The 18,543-nt window shown below is 36.1% G+C and overlaps 1 protein-coding gene across 4 annotated transcripts in view; it reads right to left on the reverse strand.

Moving 5' to 3' along the window:
* Nucleotides 1–10,627, reverse strand: part of LOC131694328 (pyruvate carboxylase, mitochondrial) — a 38,069-nt gene extending 27,442 nt beyond the window's left edge. For 2 of the 4 annotated variants that reach the window (XM_058982979.1, XM_058982976.1), the window contains exon 1: nt 10,470–10,627. The gene's annotated coding sequence lies outside the window, so the exon portion shown is untranslated. Of the gene's footprint in view, nt 1–9,898; nt 10,223–10,469 lie in introns of those variants that run through there. The other 2 variants (XM_058982977.1, XM_058982978.1) reach the window with 2 other exon arrangements.
* Nucleotides 10,628–18,543: the final 7,916 nt, after the last annotated feature.

The raw sequence follows: 18,543 nt of genomic DNA on the forward strand, positions 1-18,543 counted from the left end.
TCGAGTACCCCAATTTACACATTACAATTTGAATACTTTGAACAAAGTTGGGAGATGCTGCTCTAACTAACGGCTTCAAATGAGTAAGGTGATAACAGAAATAGGGTGAAATGGGCTCAACACACTATGAGTAGGCACAACCTAGAAGTTGTATGATTGAAAACATCCTTGGTCGTGGCATGCACGTCGCGTGTGAGTAGCATGGAGATCAAAGATCAGTAAACGTTCGAAACGGTATGCTTCTGACCGATAAGGCAAAAGTGACTATCACTTGAGATCAGGCATTGTAATTCTCACTCACTCACGCGAGAACAAGCTTATCCGATGTCCAACTTTTCCGAGATAAGATGAGTCGCAAAATTCTCCGTCTCCCCAAATAGCGTGAGAATAATTTTCCGGATAAAATTTCTTTGATTTTTTCCTTCTCACCGGAGAAAATGATAATATTTTAATTTCGTGGAAATCACTAAAAGCGTCAAAATATACACTTAATTTCCAAGAAAAGCGCAAAAGAAGTGCGATAGACTTGTTCTTTCGTGTTTTGGAATAGTGACAGCAAAGCAGCGAGCGCAAAGAGGATACCGTGATAAACTCATTCGCTTATTCTCCGGCGGTTTTATTTATCCGGAGAAATAACGCGTTGTATTTATCCGGAGAAGTTGTGTGAGTGCCAATAACTTTTCGTGTGAAAATGTGAGTTTTTCTTGTCGCAGTAGCAAATTATCCGGACGCATTTACTCATATGAGTGATAAATGCAATGCCTGCTTAAGATAGATGACCTAGGAGTAAGGTGGGTCACCTAATGTTTTTGGTTATTTTTTTGATAATAATTAATTATAAATATAATAGATAATATTAAATGGGTATTGTCATATGTGTAGTTCAGAAAGATAAACGATAAAAATAGTCACGAATTTCGACAAAATTAAAAACGGATTGGTTGTGTAGCAGGCATTATTTTATTCCGAAGATTATAATACACTATTTTATTTGGGTGTATTAAAATTAACAACCCTTTGCAGGTTATATTTTTTAAACAGAATTACAAAACTGATTTCACTGCATTTTATTAATATGACACCTATTTTTTGCTTTCGTTGGGAACTTAAGAAAAATTTTCATACGGGTATCTGTCAGTTAAATGAATTAAGTACCCTTTTAGAAGTAATTCAGTTTAAAGTTAGTGTCACTATTAGTGTTTTGAAGGATATAAAAAACATAACAAGCACCACTATTATAAGTATCGTATGTAGCTACAGGTGAGCTGAGATGGTTATAATTTTTTACCAATCTGATCTAACAGTAGAGAAAAAATGCGTAAATGCGACTTAGTGTTTAACCGGTTTAGCGATGGATCTCTAAATATAAATATTTAAATTTATGGTGCGTTCAAATAGCAACACACCCAACTGATAACGTTCGTTGAGGTTAGCTACAGTATGATAGCTCTTGAGTAGTATTTTAGCGCCACACAGTACCGCGAACCACAGTATGAATTAGTGGACTGACAGTGACATACACGCGAGTGTCGTGATAAATATAATTATTTCAAATAAGGTCGTTCGCCTACCATACTTTTGCTCACTGGTCTTTAGAACAGAGTATCGTGCGAAATGTGAAAAAGCAATGAATTACTCTATTACTGTGGCGTCAACCTCTGTGAGTGATTTTTCTAGCCAAGGAAGGAGAGCAAAAAGATGACTGCCTTGACATTAAGTCCGTCTAGTGGCATATTGCACTGATTGATAATGGGTTAAGGTTTTTATTTTAATTTATTTTTGCTTTTATTCATTACTTCACATATTTCTATTTTCAAAATATTCTTGATTGGAACAAAAGGAATGAATTTTCAGTTTTATGGGGATCTTAAAACATTTGCAATAGTAAATATAGTTGAATATATAAAACTTCGAGCACTTAATCGATTTCGCTGGAAAAGTAATAAAATAATCTCGAAGCATATTATGCATTCTAAAGTTTTATAAAATCTTTGTATTTTACCTCAAAAAATGTCACAAGATATTTAAATATATGAAATATGTTTTATGTTAAGTATGAGAGAATGAGATGTGTTGTTATCCATGTTTCTTAAAATAGTCTGTTCTTTCAATTTATTGAAGTTAGTAAAATCACAGACAAACAGACATAACACTATTTGGAAATTCTTTCAAATAATGTCGATCCGCCAATTTTACGACTTTCAAGGCCACCCCTTTTCTACATATTACTCACTTTTATCTTTTACCGATATACCTATCCTAATTTCGTTACAATTGCAGCAACCCCTAAACTGTGTAACAAGCAGGATAAAAGTGGCTTGGGCATCACACAATTGTTCTGATTTTCACTATTCAGAGTAACTATGACTATTGTTCGCTGTATTGCATAAAACAAGCTGGAGTATTTGGATGCAAACTAAGTGACCAAAAATAAAGGCAGCAAGAACAGTACATGTTTCGTAAAACCCGTTTTAAACATATTAGAATGTAAAAATCGGATATAAACTTCAAGCGTAACAATCGAACTTCGATGTAAAACCACTCTTACAAACTTCAAAAAACTTTTGAATAAAAACTGTGAAAAATTCGATTTTGACATATTTGAAGGAAGTTTTACAAAGCATGTTCTTTCCCAGCGATTTTTATTTTTAGTCTCTCAAATGTCTTATCTTATCCTCGTCGCCACTTTACTATACTAATTTATAATGTACAAAAAAGGATTTCTTTTTAGTGTGAAAAGAACACATGCGTTTCTATTGGTAGTTCAACAAAAAGTGAGTCTACTGCTCAACAGCCAATACTTTTTATTTTGCCTTTCACTTCATGCTCACGCGTACAATCGTAAGAGACACAGAAAGTGAATCTCACTATTGGGTCATTTCACGAAGGTATAACAAAATGTAAATGCAAACATCTTAAAATAACATTAAATAAATATCATAAATTTGATAAAACGAAAAAACTATATAAGATGTTAAAATTATTTGGGAAAAAAACCTGGTTAAAACCCAAAAATAAAATCCTGGGAAAATGTTATTTCCCCCCTTTAGTACAACACTGACTACAACATAGCACTATAGCAGCTCAGAACTGGGGACAACGGACTGTTGCGGTTTTGAATGTTCTTGAGAGGAGTTTTAGTTTTGTTTAACAAACCCCCTCAGTAGAACACTCGATCGAAGTGGAGGACGTACACCAGAATAACCCATGTCTTCTACATGGACAATCTTAAGATCTATACTGATACTAGTAATGACTAAGTGATACTTGGTCGATTTGTCGGCACTGGTGGCTACGAAATCGAAAAAGGTGAGAAGATTCGGGAAATGGTTCTTGGTAATGGTAATTCACAACACCAACATCAAATTTAAATTTCGAGATAAATTCTTGAGTGGAGTGAATTGGATCTTGAAATTTTTCTTGACCGCGAGGAATTGGTGCGCACCGCGATTTCAATGCTTGCACGATCATCTAAGAGATTTCGGAACAGAATGAAATGCTGGTTCCAAAAGAATAGCTGAGCTGAGTTTCAAAGGGTTTTGTGTAGAATTTTGTACCGGTATGTTAACGTGGCTCAAATAAGTTTATTGGAATACTGTAAAACATGCTTCGAATTTTAACGTGTCTAAAATCGTTATACTACCAAAATAACTTTTGCATGCGTAATCCCACGTAAATCTTAAACTGTGGGTGCAACCATATAGTTTTACCGATTAAGCTTAGAATTTGCAAAGGTATTCTAGGACCCAGTTGCTAGCTGCTCGGAGCGAAATTCATTTTTTTCCGTTTAACTATGTCCCACTCTAATGTGGCAGTTGTGTCTCTGATATCACTCATATTTTTAATCGGAATAAAAATTTATTGGTTCCAAAACATCATTTAATGTTTTCTTTTTTCCCAGAGAAGGAAGCGATAATAACGTCAGATACACTAAACTAACTTTTTACGCGGATTTTCCAATCCAGCAAAAATAGTAAAGATTTCTTATGCTGTTTTAAATATATTTGATTCGTATTCTCCACTAAAAAAGGCTGTACTGGAGATAGACAAGAAAGCTTCAATTTTGATTTACTTCGGCAGCTGAATTTAAATTACTTGGCTGGTTAAATTTTCGCAAATTTCGATGGACATGTTTACTTTTGTTTTATCGACAGTAAAACTGTGGCGACTGCGGGTCAAACATACATTTCGTCGTCATTCGAAACAAACTTCTCAACACGATGTTTTTGCTCTGAATATGACTATTTTACATTTACAGGACAATTATATTTTCGAATGTTAATATTGATAAAAGCCGCGAGTCGCAAATTTGTAAGACGGTGTATTTAAAAGAAATCAAAAATATATTTGATTTTTGCTTCATTAGGTAGCAACGGGGGTGAAGGTGGCGAGGAAGTTTACGTTGTTTCTAAGGTGGAGTTTTGTGACCAAATGCTACGAGGTACGAAGGGATGGGTTCGAAAAATGCCGAAAAAAGCTGCGTCAATTGTGTACGACGCCTTACTAAGACTAACAGCACCGGAGCGTGGGTAAAAGCGATTTGCTAACCGCCATCATAACACGGCACCGCACCGGCGGTTGGTAAACAGGTTGGGAAATGGAAACTTATCGTTTCGGTTTATAGTGAGTGTCTATATTTGGTAACTTCTTCCAACCAACGCCAACGTTGCTATTCGCAGAACGGAGGCAAAACAAAGGAAAATGTAAAAAATAGGATCTCGCGATAAATGTTATGCAGAAGTGTTCTGCGTGAATTTTGATTCGACTCGTGGAAGATTTTTATTTTAAATAAAATTATGGATTGAGCTCAATAAATAAAATTATTGGTTGGGAGACAATAAATTATTTGATTGAATTCAATAACTTTTTTTAAAGTTTACAGAAATTAAAACAATTATTGAAATTAAAAGTTTATTATAATTTTAATGAAAATATACTTTTAAACCTCAATTCACACCAATTATTTTGTCGTTTGATACAATGAACAGTATTTGTTTGTATTCAATTACCCATAGTTTTGATTATGCTGTATGTTTTCTGCGTGGAAGTAAAAATGAGTGCATCTAAGCAGCTTGGATTGAACTGGAAGATGTAGCATTATGTCAAGCTGGGCATGATGTGTCCCAGGATCCGATTGATGGGATGCTAGCAAGAAGCGGAATTTCATTGGCTTTGAAGCTTGTAAAAGCCCGAAAAATGACAGTGTCCAACGAAAATCGCAGCGAACAAATAGTGATGATTGTGGGGACTGTGGAAAGTAAGATTCGAGAAGAAAGAAAATGCGTGTATTTTTCTAGCGCAAAAGTTTTTAATTCAGGACCAGTAGTAAAAAGAAGATCACGACGATAATGGTTTATCACACACTCTGCGGCACTTAGTTCAAAAACGCTGGATTTAATTGCTAATAGGTACGCATGGCAGGACACAGATCACACCTGTTACATCATCACCATCTCATTTCATCCGGTGGTTTATCATATTTTCGAGGGATAATATTGGAGATCATCCATAAATGACGCAGCATTATATGGGGGAGGGAGAATTTTTTATTTTGTGATGATGTGTGACGACAGGGGGGTAGGGGGTCATGTCATGCTACGTAGCTTTTTTAAAGGGGAATAGAATAGAATTAAAAAGAAATACGGTGACAAGGAGAGGGGGGCAGGCTTACGGTCAAGCTACGTAATTACCAGGGGTGTATTTAGAGGTTTGTGACCAAATGCTACGATGGGGGAGGGGGGTGTTAAAAATCACTCAAAATGCTACGTCATTTATGGATGGTCCCTTGTGTTGTGGTGTATACTACCAATGATCGCATCCCGTTTTCTATGGGATTTCCTATCTTCATGGGACTGACTTGCGATCATAGGCAGTATAGTGAAATGCATGAACGTGAATGCACTTGTAATTCAATTTACTTAGTCTGGAAATAAGTGGAGAGCGGGAGTAGACGGGGTTGGGTGGTTGTACTTAATTTATAAAAATGATATTTTTAATACATTTTAACATTTCTAATATTGTTCTTCGAAACAGTAACACGAAATGTTAATTAACTTTATAATTTATTGTTGGACAATGAAATTGCTTGTTTCGAAACGTTTATTATAAATTTACTAGAAGTATTCCGCATCGAACAATGTGGAAATGTCCTATAATTCTAGGATAGCCACTTTTGTTAATTCGTTGCAATAGTTTTTCAACTTACTCCGAGAATTTTATCCAAACTATGGATACATTGATATGGATTTGATGACCAATTTGGTAAGCAGCGAACGTCACGTTCAAAATTTTTCGAGCGTTCGACTGTTTAACCTACCTATGATTAAGACCCGTGTGAGGCCATGGCAAACGCCTGATGATGCTTTGGCTCGTTCTAAGAACAGACAAACAAATATAACAATTCGAAGACTGATTTGGGAAATTCATCGATGATATTCAAAAGAGCACATCTGAACATTACATTACATTATTGTCGCTTCAGCTCATCGCATCGTAAAAGGCGATGCTAATGCATTTGACAGGCGAAGATCTAATAGAATTTCAAATTGTTTGTGTTAAAAGTTGGAGACACAGTACGCTATTTTGAATTATGAAAAAATTCTTATCGCCGACGCTAGGAATTTTGCACTACCCCGCAGGACCGTTGTTTGAAAGCAAGATTCCGTGTTATGTCATTTGCATACTGATAAATTGGAATGAAATTTATAATTTTGAGCAATAACTCATTATTTGATTCCATCTTTGGAATTACCGTATCGATGACAAAATGTTAGTTTAAATTGATACACTGTATCAATTTGCCACAAATTCGTGTGTACCAATTTGTCCCAGCGTACGCACTTAATGTTTATTTCTTGAAGTAGATGTAGTTGTAGTTATTATTCTAGCTCAAATGATACAACCGATTCTAATTGGAATTAGTTGTGTTATTGGCGCCGGAATACAAGTTTAGCTCAGCCGGAATGTTGGCTGGTTCTAATTCGCATTCTGGCTTCAGTGACACATTCTAGTTAGAATCGGTTTTATCAATGGAGCCGGAATATGGACTAAAACCAGCCAGAATTCCGGCTCACTTGAACTTTACTGGGTGTACGCAAAGTCCGTATACCGATTACTGGAAGTCTGTTGGCCGATAGTAGCGCTGGATAGCGGTTGTTGCTTGCGGATGTCCGGAGAAACTATTGTTGGCGCAGCGCAGTTCACAGCAGTCACGAAAGAGATGACAATACTCCTTTTGCTCACGACCACTAGATGTGTTTGGTGAATATTGGTTTGGAACTTCCCCTCAACTCAATATTGATAATTGTCTTTTAAGCACAAAGCTCGGATCTACATCGGGAACGTGCCATTTGAGCCAACCGCTACTGATTCCTGATTCTAGTTCTAAGTTAGACAAGATGTGATGACTATATCAACGTACTTCGTGTATCAACCTCGGAAAACAACGAAGTTTACTTCTTTAATATCATTATTGAAGCCACGCATAAAATGCCACCACTTCATTATTTTTGTTTTACTGGATACTATTCTGCCCAAGTTGTACAGTAATGTTTCCATTTCGAGTGGGTACAGTCTAGCATACCAAGTATTCCTGAATAAGCCCACTATTCTGCGATTCAAAATCGCCTTTGAACATTCTTAAAACGCAGATATATTTACCCAACTATACTCTCTGCAATATTACCTGAGATGAGGGACGTTTGGGCTAAATATTTATGTAAAAATCTGTCCAAACATCTATTATCTGGGGTATAGCAGGATTCTCACATAGATTAAGGCGCAAATTTTCTCCCATCCGAATATACTTGACAGTAGCGTCCGAAGGACGTATGTCAGACGGCTTTCGCACATTTTAGTAAAACCCAGCTTTCTCTGGCTTTTCAATTATCTCCTCTTCAAAGGCTTCGAAATACAAAAAAACGAAAGTCTTCGAAACCGATCGTTCGTTAAAACTGGTTCCGCAAAACAATCGTTGAATGGCCGAAAAGCTTCTTCCACCGCAAGTCTGTTCGTAATATCTAGGATGAGATCTTCTTCATTGCACTCCTTATTCGGAACCGTCGTAGTATGTACTTCAGACAACAACTGCCGGGCAAACATTAGTTCATAGAATTCTATGAATTCTCATAATTATTATTACATAGAAAATTTTAACATCTTTGAACAAAAATATGTCTTATTGAATTCAATTATACAATGTTTATTGCTTCAATCAGCAAAATTAATAGTACGAACATTTTTTTGCATTAAAACAATAATCAACTTTTAATCTCAATAAACATTTCCAGTTTGAATAATTTTGCAATCATTTCAATAAAATAATTTTTGGAAAAGAAAACGATATTTGGTACTGAAATGATTTTATTGAATTCAATAAATAAATGTATTATTGAATTCAATAAATAAATGTATAATAATTTTCTTTCTAGCTATAATTTTTCCACTGAATTAAATCCATATAATTAAAAAAAATAATAAAATTATTTTATTTCATGATTGCAAAAAATGTAACATTACTATAATAACAACTACCGGTGTGAAAACAGATTATTATTTTGGCAACCTATTTACCAACGACCGGTGCGAAAACGGGTGGGTAAATATATTATTATCGTTTAGCGTAATCAAAATACACACGCATTTGCTTACGCACCGGTGCTGATAGTCTAACAACACTAAAATTATTCTACAGAGCCCGACGGAATTGAAATAAATTAATATTCACTAGCGAATTTCAGTTTTCATCTGATCGATGTGATTGTCTGTTTCTCTGTGGTTCAATCACTGCCACTGTTTTTTTTCAGGTAAAATAGAAAATAAACAAACACGTTGACCCTTTTCAAGGTAGACTAGACGTCATCTAGTCCACGTATATCTCGATAACCACTCGACGCCATGTGATATTACTCACGCGATTCGTTTAATAGCGGGTGAGCTGGGGCAAAGCGAGTATCACAAAACGAAGGGAAAATTGGAAGAACATCTTTTACTTTTCTTTCCTAAAACATTAATACTTTACGTAACCACCAGTCAAGTAACACTAATATTATCCTCCTCATAACTATTTACAACTTAATTAAATTTAATTAATTTGTTAAAACTCTTGTAAAACTCTGTGCACAATCGAAAATGTCTTCTTAACTCCATCATCCATGATACCCTCCAATTTGTAATTTGTAATTTATTTAGCATTAACGATACCCTGGTGGTTGTACCATTTGTCAGGTCAAGGAAGCTGGCTCCAATCCAATTATATAGTTTTCTTTATAGTCTGACTGGAGTTACCGATTTTACCAACACATTAATAGTAGCCGGTATGCAATTCGAACTTGAAAAGTTTCTTTAAACTCTGTGCGCAAAGCAGAGAATGAAAAAGAAGTCGAGTGCATCCATTTGCGACAGTGCCAAAAATCGCTTTTATATACCAAACATTTTCATGGAGAAGGGCGGTCGGCGGTCTATTTATAAAATAGAGATGTCTGTATGAAATCCGGTTTATAGCTGGTATTATACACTTTCTATATAAATTAAATTATTTTTCACGTGATGAGAAATGACGACCGAAAGTTTATATTGCCACAATTATTTCGATCGCAAGTTTCTACGACTGGTACACGGACTGATCAAATGATGCATTCAATGTTGGCTGATAAGAGTAGATTTACCGTCACTGACTTTGAACTACAGTTCGTCTAGTGTTTATGTAACAAATTAACATAGACATGAAAAATTCCAACGATGATTATATAGTAATTAACTTCGTGTGGTTGGACAGATTTTTTTCAGTGTAGTTCGTATGCAATTATTGTTCTGATCCAAATCACCGAGTTCCTAAGCTCCCTCGCCAAATAGGCGAATTCCAGAAATAAAATTGTAATGGGGATTTGCACGATATCACCTTGCAAGAAAACTACGCACTTCCCAGCTCACTACTTGCACAGTAAATTGCACAAACATTATAAGCATTTTTTGTAGTTCAATCGTCTTTGGCCGAGTAAATTGTAATCGTTTTGTTGCGATTGATATTATCGAAGCACGCTTATCTATTCTGTGCATCGTAAAATTTCCGCTGTTTGTTCGCCAGACAAATACGTGAGCTGTCGCCGAAATATTTGCTGCGATAGGTCGAACGGTAGTTAAAAGTTGAAAACAGAAATACATCAAATACATCCACTATTCAGCGTATTACGCAATGTCACTTTTTGCACATGGTACATCAATATTCTCAAACACCATTCGATGAGGTTGCAATTCGCAGTTGTGCCGCTAGATCCAAACGGCAGAAGCTCATGGACCAGACCAATTTAAATAAGCGAATCGATAATGTTTGACCTTTCATTATCAATTCTGCCTTCTGCTCTAACCAACACAAATTTGAGTCACAGCATTTTCGGGGGTGCGCTTGTGCGGATAATTAGAATACCACTTGATCGGATACGAAATACAATAGAAGAGAAAATTTTTTTTACCGGTTGTCACTTTGTAGAACAAGAGCAAACAAAAGGTGTTTGCAGATGTAGACACGGATTTAGCACAGAGAACACAGTTGTTTCGGAGCACTAAACTTCACACCGGCACGTTCTACCAACAACTGAAATCCGAGATTTCGCATTTGCTGTATGCGACCACTGCCAGCCAGGGGTTCAGCACGCGAACCTAGGCCATACTTACTAACACGACGGAGCAAAATCATGGCATTTGAAGCTTCCAGCTTTGAAGTTGGCGTTGTGTTTGAATCGGCCAAATGGAGCTTTCATCGATCGGTTTGTTTATACGACGCCAATTGTACCGGCACGCGGACAATGCTAGGGGAGTATGCGTGTTATGTTGCGGCTGACTACTGATGAGCGAACTCACGTGCTTCATGCAGCACGCTCTGGTGCTGCTTGAGCACATTGTCTATTTTACCGACGGCATGTCTTTTGTGGAGTATCGATATGTGTATTAAATAATATATTTTGTATTGTCCTAACCTAACCTAATAACCTTAGCTGAACATTTGTTAAAAGCTGAATAAACAAATAAATAAAAAAAATTAAAAAAGTAAATTATAAAATGAAAAATAAATAAACTAACTTATTAATATGCAAATTATATAAATGAATTAATATATAAAAATATCTAGATGCAATTCTAATGATTTCAAATTATGTATTTACAAACACGATACATGACATTACAAACGTCATTGAAGAACAAGGAGAACATCAAATGTCCAAGATTTCTACGCTACGGCACACCTGATAAATTCATAAAGTTATGTGACTCGATATTTCGTGTACTAAGAATGTCTGTCTGCCAGATCTTGTTGACGCAGTTTGCTGCTGCGTGTTGAGATCCTTTTCTCCTTGGTGGTGAAGCCGCTTGGGGTCATTCAGTCTGCCTTCTCTCGTGTTATCGTTCCCGTCCATGTCATCATCGGTACTGCTTTCTTGCTGTTCACGATCAGAGGTTCTTATTTGTTTCTTGTTCTTACGGGTCGCTGTTGTAAATCCGTCTTCATCGGTATTTGCTTCTTTATTGACGATGCTAGTTCTTGGTTTGGGAGTCATGGCCGTTGTACCTGCATTATTGGTTAATTGGATCGTTGTTTTTGGTTTATCTGTAGGTGTCGGTGGCTGCTTGTTAGGGTTGGCTGTAGTAGTAGAGTTTTGACTAGTTGCTTCGGCGCATGTTTTTTCGTATTGGGCTGTGTGGTTACAAAATTGGCATGTTGGGGTCGGTCCGTGATATGTGATTAGCGTTGTCTGCTTGTAGGTTACGCCTTCTCTCGGTAATTTGCATTCGATAATCATGTAAGAAGGTATTGGTTTGGTCACTCGCATCCTCACAATACGAACGCTGTTGGGAATGCCGATGAAAAAAAATTCTCCAGGTGTCATTTGTAATAGATTCTGCTTCTACATATTGTGACATGGTTCGTTTGATGTAATCTTCCTTAGTGCGTGGGATCAAATCATGGATACGCACGTCCCCCATGCCGTTTTCCATATGCACGGGGATTTTGATTCTGGTGTTATTAAATTCGACTTCGTGCTGCACGTTGTTCTTTGCAATGTAGTTTTCTGTCTGTGCTAAACTTCTAAACGTGAACAAAACACAGTTTTTGACGTAGTGTAGCTGAATGTACGTAACTTCAGCGAGATTAAGCTCCACTTTAACTTTAACTAATTGTTCCACTTCCTGAACTGCGGGTCTAACATGAGTTTTATTGAAGTTGGTCGAAATCATGTTATCCAGTAGCACGGGCACTTTTGTTTTATCTGGCAGAATCATTTCACTCCGCAGCCGGGGGCAACGATACAGTATTGTTTGTGCACTGATGTAGAACAAAACGCTGGCTTGCTTCACTGGTGCCTATAGCCTGCCATAGCGTAGCGATTTTTTGCTTCTGCATTGTGCGAGGTCAGAAGATAGACTGAAAGGCCCCGATAATTTGCTATGTCCTGCTCATCACCTTTTTCAAACACACTTTTTTGACTTTTCCACCGCAGAGGAAACGTCCCTTGCGCCAACGATTGATTAAATATCAGCCTTAAAGGAGCAGAAAGGGCATTCGCGTATCTTTTTAAAAGAATGACAGGTATCCCATCTGGACCAGCTGATGTTGTAGATTTCAATTTTTCAATAGCAGCAACAATGTCTTCTTCGGAAAAACGGATGTCAGCTAGGTTCTTAATGTCCCTGGGAACATCGCGTAGTTCTGTACTGGAGTAGTCGAAACTGTTTCAAATGCATTTGAAAAATGTTTTGCAAACATGTTACAAATGCCACGGGTAGTGATAGTGTTAGTTAGTGCTAAAGTCAAGAAAGAAATCCACTTTCCCTACGCTTTCCATGTACACAGGACCAGAAACGTTTGGGATTTCGCTCAAGGTGAGATTGCGATTGCAACACGTGCCGAAAATAAAGAAAGCGGTTATTAGCTTTGTAATTGTTGCTAGTGTATATGAATTCCCGCTTTGTATTAAGATTCCGTCATTTGGTATAATGCCGTTTAAGTCGTTTAAGTTCTCGGAGTCGTAGATTGGACCAAAGTGGTTTTGGTATAGGACGCGGTGCTGGAGCATATATTTCAAACAGTTGTGTCAGAATCGATGAGAACTTTTCTACTGCGTCATTTACATCGGTTGCGCTATTGAGCAAAGTCACCTAGTTAATTGTTTGTAGTGAGCTGTGAAAATCGGGTTTTGAAAAGTTATACTTCAAATCGTCAAACATTTCATCAAAAATAACCTGTTGAATACAGATCATTTCAAAGAATGGCTCATCTGCACGATACACATGGCAGCTCTTGTATGCATCTTCATTGATAAACAGAAGATGTTGAGTAATAACATCCCGTCTAGTAATGCAATGCTAGATCTTCAAAGGAATGAGTCGAATTGGTCGCTGTAAGCATAATCGAAGGAAGTAGTTTTCCATACAGGACCAGGCTGTTTGTAATCTCCAAATAACAAATGAGAAGCTTCGGGTTCTAGCGAATTGGCAATGTCAAGTGCAGGTTGAATATGATTTTGAATATTATTTATGTTATCTGCGAAATTCGGAGGGAGGTATAGGAAATGGCTATTAATATTTACTCAGAGTTGTTCTAGGCCATTATTACTATAACTTTTTGTTTAGACGCTAACCAATTAGAAACAGTCCACCACCGCCTCTTTTTTACCAGCAACGACTGGGTCTCGATCGCTACGATAGGCTGTATATGTAGGTCCAAACAGCTGCAGATATTTGATTTCGTCGTTTAGCCATGTTTCGGTCAGGATAATGATGTCGTGCTCTGCCTCGGATATAGCTACGAACATATCTTTGTGTGTAGTCCTCTCCCGTTCTGGTAGTTCATTCGGAGCTGGGAATGCGAATTCATTTTAACGGAGGCAGTATCTGTATGTCTAGCTTTGGGGGAACACAGACATTCCTGGCTTTTACCTGGAGGAACAGTCGTGATGTCTTCATAATTTGAATTACGGATGGCTAGATTAATGTAAGCTACGGAGCCGGAAGTATGTTGTGCAATGCTAAATTGGAACCGAAAATTACTTTGAGGGGTACAGTAACAAACGTTGCTTTGAGAGGACATATGTCCTCGTTGGCTTTACCAGGAGAAACAGTCGTGAGGTAACTTCGATTGCGGATAGCTTGATGAATATTGGCTACCAGGCCAGAAGTAGGTTGTCCTACTGTGTACTGTAACCGAAAATGACTTTGAGGGGGTGTAGTATCAAAGGTAGCCTCTTTGGCTTCACCAAGAGTAACAGAAAGTAATCCATTCAGAGATCCTGGTATGCTATTTAACTGTAATTACGATTCGTCAGGAATAATTTACTAATGCTTTCTTTCAACAAGCTTCCTGTATACAGCGCATTCGAAACTATAGGCTGCACGTTTTGTCTCCAAATTAAGCTTTCGGTCCCTATTCACCTGAGTGCACGTAGCACAACAAATAAATCTATTGCACAATATGCTGTAACGTGGTCTCCTATGCATTTAGAGCATACCTGAGAGTATTTGCACTTGGTACTCTTATGCCCATAAGCACAGCATTTACGGGGTTACATACCTTTTTATTTTTCCAAAAATCTTTAAAAAAAATTATTACTTTGTCTGAAAATACAACTCCTTTAGAATATTTTTAAAAATTTTCATAGCGTTCCGGTCAACAGATCGATAGATACAGCGCTTCGAAGCGCGCATCGTGTACCAAGAGCAGTGGTAACTTGAAATTTCAAACTCGATTATCTCGAAATGTCGTTTCATCCAAAAATAGTTTTTTTCCGAATGGCGAAAAATTACTCAACCGATTTTCTTCAATTTTTTGTCAATTGTTTGTAATTAGTTTTTCTCGTGTCTTAACGATTCCTTTTTAATACATAAATTTTTGTTTCATCATTAAGAATTTTTTAATACAATATTTAAAGCTTAAAGCATCGATTTTTTAGGAGAAACGTCCCCGTGTGGAGGAAGAAATTATTTATTCAACTAATCGTTAAGGTACGAGGAATATTCTTATACTAATGGGTTTGTTTCAGTTTCAAGATTTTAGTTGACCTGTTGGACTTCCATCGTGATCACCATAAGCCTCTCAAGAGGAATTCCGCGAAGATCCGGTCGAAAATCTTGAAACTCGTGACTGACCCTCTTAGATTCCGATGAAACTTCACACGTTTCTCCGGCATGGAAGACTAAACATTCAGTCAAGAAGATTATTTCGACTCAAGAGCCTTTTTTCAAATGGCGTGATAGTTTCTACAAGTAGCATTTTCAAAAAAATAGTTGTTCGATTACCGTATTTTAAGAAAAACAAAGCTATCTGAGAACAAGTTACAGGGAATGAATATTTCTGCGCGAAAAATATATACACCATTTTTCACAAACACAAAAATTTCTTTTAAAAATTTAAATTGCAAAAAAACATTTTTTTAAAATTTATTATATTTTGTTAACAAAAATCTAAACAGAAAAGAAACATTTTGAATGTGATTGCATGATGGAGAAGTTGCCGGTAAAAAAGTTTTTCTAACAATTACTTTATACATGTTTTTAAATTTCATACTAATTGATATACAAAACTGTAATTTCATTACACAATATAATTCTAAGTATCATTTTAAACCAAAATGAATTTAACAAAATAGTTTTCGAGATATTTGGATTTTTGCTCCAAAATCCGGGAAATCGTGCCTATTTCGGACTCCGGAGGACGCTCCGGTCGAACAAAATTCGCCGCCGCACGAAGTTCATTATCTACAAGACGCTGATTAGATCGGTGGTCCTCTACGGCCACGAAACCTGGACTATGCTCGTAGAGGACCAACGCGCCCTTTGAGTTTTCGAACGAAAGGTGTTGCGTACCATCTATGGTGGCGTGCAGATGGAAGACGGAACGTTGCGCAGGCGAATGAACCATGAGTTGTATCAGCTGCACATTTGTTGTATTGGTACGAACTTTCATGAAAAATAACGGTTCAAAGACCAAAAATATCCACAAATTAGATCCAGGAAAAGAAGTCTCCCAAAGTACCCACTCTCGATGGGGGATGCAACTACAATGTGTCTTTTAACTTATCGTCGTCCATATCTGGATATACTGAGTATTTTGAACCATTCCTTTTTCACAGTATTGGTCTGTATAGGACTTATTTATCCATATTTCTTGCACGAGAATTCCGAACGAAACAATATGAAAGCTATAAGGATGAATGGAAATAGACTGCATTGCAATCAACTGAATGCACGGTTTTTATGCTATCGACATAGCCTAGACATTTCACACTATTTACTTCAATGCAAATAAAAACTTTGAAATATCTACCTGTCTCATTCACGAATCGAATTCTCCCTGTCGTTCTTTGTTCAAGGGGCTTGAAAGCACATGTGACCTTGTCTCACTTTACTATATTCAATTGCGCGTTGAAATACTGGACCAGTAAATTCTATTCTGTACATAAATCTTTTTTCGGGAATATGTGACCAAAAAGTAAACTTCGAATTCCAAAGCAAATTAAACGTTCCAAGTTCCTGATAACTAATTAAGGTCCAACAATAAAGTAGAAACACCAGATAATCTGAAAACGACGCCGTCAAGTAAAGAAGCATGAAAACAAAAAGAATAAAACCAAACAAAGATGGAAGCCCTAGAAAGTCCATTGCATATTTATTAGCCTTTTCTCAGAAGATGGCATTTTCAAAAATATTTCAAAACTTTCTGATGCAATGGCTCTCAAATTCGTACAATCCGGTTTATTCATTTTCTTTATTCAAAAATGTTTTTAGCTTCAAATATATGACCATTCCATTTTAATTAATTATTTCATTCCGCATCTTTTAATTAGTTTTGTGTATCTGCGTTCATTTTACTTATTTTATTCGTTTCATTCTTTGGATTCAGTCTGATCAGTTTATTCTTTTTGTGCATTTTACTCATATCATTCATTTAACTTATTTTATTCATTGTTTTCATTGTATGCATTTTGTTCATTTTTTCCAGTTTATTCATTTTGTTCAGTTTCTTCATTTTAATAATCTGACTACTTTTTCAGTTTTAATCATTTCATCCAAATAATTTATTTGATTCAATTTATTTCTTTATATTAATTTATAACCTTTTACCATTGTTCAATTTTTAATTTTAATCAATGCATTTAATTCTGCTCATTTTATTCTTTTTATTCATTTTATCACTTCAGTTCATTTTGTTTATTTGATTCGTTTGTTTTATTTATGCATTTCATTTATTTTTTACTTTATTCATTTTGTTCATCCATTCGTTTTATTCATTTGATCCATTTCATTAATTTGATTCATTGTATTCACTGGATGAATTATCATTTAATCCATTTGATTCACTTGATTCACTTGATTCACTTGATTCACTTGATTCACTTGATTCACTTGATTCACTTGATTCACTTGATTCACTTGATCCACTTGATCCACTTGATCCACTTGATCCACTTGATTCACTTGATTCACTTGATTCACTTGATTCACTTGATTCACTTGATTCACTTGATTCACTTGATTCACTTGATTCACTTGATTCACTTGATTCACTTGATTCACTTGATTCACTTGATTCACTTGATTCACTTGATTCACTTGATTCACTTGATTCACTTGATTCACTTGATTCACTTGATTCACTTGATTCACTTGATTCACTTGATTCACTTGATTCACTTGATTCACTTGATTCACTTGATTCACTTGATTCACTTGATTCACTTGATTCACTTGATTCACTTGATTCACTTGATTCACTTGATTCACTTGATTCACTTGATTCACTTGATTCACTTGATTCACTTGATTCACTTGATTCACTTGATTCACTTGATTCACTTGATTCACTTGATTCACTTGATTCACTTGATTCACTTGATTCACTTGATTCACTTGATTCACTTGATTCACTTGATTCACTTGATTCACTTGATTCACTTGATTCACTTGATTCACTTGATTCACTTGATTCACTTGATTCACTTGATTCACTTGATTCACTTGATTCACTTGATTCACTTGATTCACTTGATTCACTTGATTCACTTGATTCACTTGATTCACTTGATTCACTTGATTCACTTGATTCACTTGATTCACTTGATTCACTTGATTCACTTGATTCACTTGATTCACTTGATTCACTTGATTCACTTGATTCACTTGATTCACTTGATTCACTTGATTCACTTGATTCACTTGATTCACTTGATTCACTTGATTCACTTGATTCACTTGATTCACTTGATTCACTTGATTCACTTGATTCACTTGATTCACTTGATTCACTTGATTCACTTGATTCACTTGATTCACTTGATTTACTTGATTCACTTGATTCACTTGATTCACTTGATTCACTTGATTCACTTGATTCACTTGATTCACTTGATTCACTTGATTCACTTGATTCATTTGATTCATTTGATTCATTTGATTCATTTGATTCATTTGATTCATTTGATTCATTTGATTCATTTGATTCATTTGATTCATTTGATTCATTTGATTCATTTGATTCATTTGATTCATTTGATT

This window comes from Topomyia yanbarensis, chromosome 3 (genome assembly GCF_030247195.1).
Source record: "Topomyia yanbarensis strain Yona2022 chromosome 3, ASM3024719v1, whole genome shotgun sequence".
NCBI classification, from domain to species: domain Eukaryota; kingdom Metazoa; phylum Arthropoda; class Insecta; order Diptera; family Culicidae; genus Topomyia; species Topomyia yanbarensis.